Source organism: Castor canadensis, chromosome 3 (assembly GCF_047511655.1).
Source record: "Castor canadensis chromosome 3, mCasCan1.hap1v2, whole genome shotgun sequence".
Taxonomy (NCBI): Eukaryota; Metazoa; Chordata; class Mammalia; order Rodentia; family Castoridae; genus Castor; species Castor canadensis.
In genome coordinates this window covers 47458940-47461937 of record NC_133388.1, presented here as the reverse complement: position 1 = coordinate 47461937, position 2998 = coordinate 47458940, and the positions used below count along the sequence as shown (strand labels likewise).

Below are 2998 nucleotides of genomic sequence, written 5' to 3'. Positions count from 1 at the left end.
GTGCTCACTTGGGCAGCACAGATACTAAAATTGGAACAGTACTGAGAAGATTACTATGGTCCCTACACAAGGATGATGTGCAAATTTGTGAAATGTTCCAAAAAAAAAAAGACATAGTTTTGAAACAATTTTATATCCATATTTTTAAAAAATGAATCTGGATCCCTATTTTGGATGGATCTTACCACTTCTCAATAAAAATGAAACTACTGGTAAAACATGGATGAATCTCAATTATGCTGAGTTAAAGAAGCCAGACAATTTAAAAGAGTATATACTGTATAATTCCATTTATATAATACTCCAGAAAATGCAAACTAATCTATAGTGACAATAAGGAGGGGATGGTTGGTGTACGCCAGTGGAAAAGAGAGTACAGAAAGATATTTCAAATGTGCCTGGGACCAGGGTTGTACAGCTCCATGGTACAGTGCTTGTGAAAACTCAAGTGGATAACAACTTTACATAGATCACAAAGTGAATGCAAAACCTAAAACTAAAGCTTCTAAAATAAAATACACAACAACTTTGTGGATCTAAGTGGGGCAAAGATTTCTTAGATACAACACCAAAGCACAATCTATAAAGAAGCAAATTATTAAATAAATTGGACTTCATCACAACTAAAAGTTTGGCTCCTGGACCGGAGGTTTGGCTCCAGCTCTGCTGTGCAAATCCTGAGTTCAAACCCCAGTTCCACCAAAAAAAAAAAAAAAAAAAAATATATATATATATATATATATATATATATATAATTATTATTATTATTTTATTTTTGTGGCAGTGCTGTGGATCAAACCCAGGGCCTTGAATATGCTAAACAAGCACTATGGTTAAGATACTGTTAAAAGAATGGTGAAATAAGAAACAGGACTGCAGACTGGAAGAAGCTACTTGCAAAGCACATACCAGATAAAGGACTTGTATCCAGAATATATAAAGAACTCTCAAATTCAACAGCAAAGAACCAATGTACATAAAAACAGACTACAGATTTGACCAAGAAGGTAGGCAGTAAATAATCACATCTTACAAAAGGTGTTCAGGCCAGTGAGCTCAGGCTGGTGATATAGCTTAGTGGTACAGTGCTTGGCTAGCATGTACAAGGCCTGGGGTTCAATCCCCAGCACTGCAGGGGGGAAAAGAAAGGTGCTTGAGGAAACTTGGGGATGATAGATATAATTACTATCTTGATTTCACATGTCAGAATTTATCCAAGCATATACTTTATCTGCACTTTATTTTCTATCAGTAGAGCTGTTTAAGAGAGATTTATCATCCAGCACAGAACCATAGTTTGAGGACAACTATTAGTACTGTCTCAACTTGAAAATGACCAAAGCTTGATGTACTTTCTATACAAGAATGAATACAGAATTTTAAAACCTGTTGAAACCACTGTAAGGTGACTAATGCAGAAAGTAGAAAAAGATGGGATGAACCAATTCAAGTTATAATACATATATACGTGGAAATATCATAATGAAATTTCCTGCATAGCTATCTTAAACGAACAAAAATGCCTTTTTTCAAAAATGGAGAAGAGGAAGGTTTAAACAGGTCCAGTCTGGGGTTGGTACCTGTGGGAGGGGGGAGAATATAAGAAAAAGGTGTGGGAGGGTGAATGTAGTGGAAAAATGAAATGTGTTTGAAACTATTCCAGGAAATCAGGGAAGGGTGGGGACATGGAGGAGGTGAATTCAACTATAATATATTGTAATATTTTTAATGTCACAGTGTATTTCCAGTACAACAATAATATAACAATAAAAATAAAGAAAATGACCAAAGCTTTAAAGATTTGTAATTTTTTTCCTTTGGTGGTACTGCGTTTGGTGGACAAATGCAAAACCCTGAGTTTAAACCCCAGTACCTAAAACAAAACAAAACCCAATGATATGTAATTTACACTAGCTAACTCTTGTGAGAACAAGGGCTGTTTCTCAGCCCCCCTGGTATTCAGAGCAATGGAGCTTCTTGCTATGCACATCGGAAATGCCAGTAAGTAGGGAATCAGTAACTATTGTTAGTTGAGTAGCATAACAAAAACTTATTTAGTTGCATAGGTTGCTTAGCTTATGCCTTCTCTTTGCCTTAATATAAAAACCAAAACTCTGGTGTTTGGGGCAAAGTCTAACCTGTGCTGAACAAGACAAAAAAACAGCGTGTTGGCCAGTGAAGCATCCTGGTCCTCTAGGAATTGCTTTGGCTCTGGTACCTTTGACTGTTAGGCTTAGCCCAGCAAACCAACCGGTTTGTTTTTGTTTTTGTTTTTGTTTTATAACCACTCCATAGGGTAGGTATTTCTTCTTCAAAATTCCTCCTCCTAGCCGGGCGCTGGTGACTCACGCCTATAATCCTAGCTACTCAGAAGGCAGAGTCAAGAGCCAGCCTGGACAAATGGTTCGAGAGGCCCTATCTCGAAAAACCATTCACAAAAAAGGGCTGGTGAAGTGGCTCAAAGTGAAGGCCCTGAATTCATACCCCAGTTCCAAGGGCGGGAAAAAAAAAATTCCTCCTCCAGCTATTAAGTTAAGGTGTTGGAGACCCTGGACTGCCTGGGTCCTTGCAGGTGATCCCGGAAACCAGGGTGTGGAGTCCGGGCGGGTGTCAGGTGCTGTTAACGAGAGGACTGGCCGAGGTCCACCTTAGAGTCCCTTAAGTTTGCGGGTGACGAGCCAGAGGCCTCGGTGGCCCGAGGGGGTCCCCGCCAGCGCACCACTTGGGCCACTGATCCTCAACAGACAAGCGACAGGGCGTGTTTGGAGAAGGAGCTCAGAATTTGGAGTGCGACAGACCCGGGTTCCAACACAGCCCTGCCCCTCGCTGGCCGAGGGCCTCACCCGTGTCGTCGGGGGCCTCGGTTTCGTCATCCGTTCTCCGCCCGGCCGCCAGGCGTCAAGGCGGCGTCGGGGAAGCCCGCGGTGGGGTCGGGGTGGGCGCCGCTCGCCACGTCGCCGGCCCGCGCCCAACGCTCGGCTGGGGCCCCCGCGGCCCA

General features: G+C 42.2%; 1 non-coding gene across 1 annotated transcript; it reads left to right on the top strand.

Moving 5' to 3' along the window:
- Positions 1-107, top strand: LOC141422047 (U6 spliceosomal RNA). The gene has a single exon (XR_012446712.1). It is a non-coding gene; the product is annotated as a U6 spliceosomal RNA (small nuclear RNA).
- Positions 108-2998: the final 2891 nt, after the last annotated feature.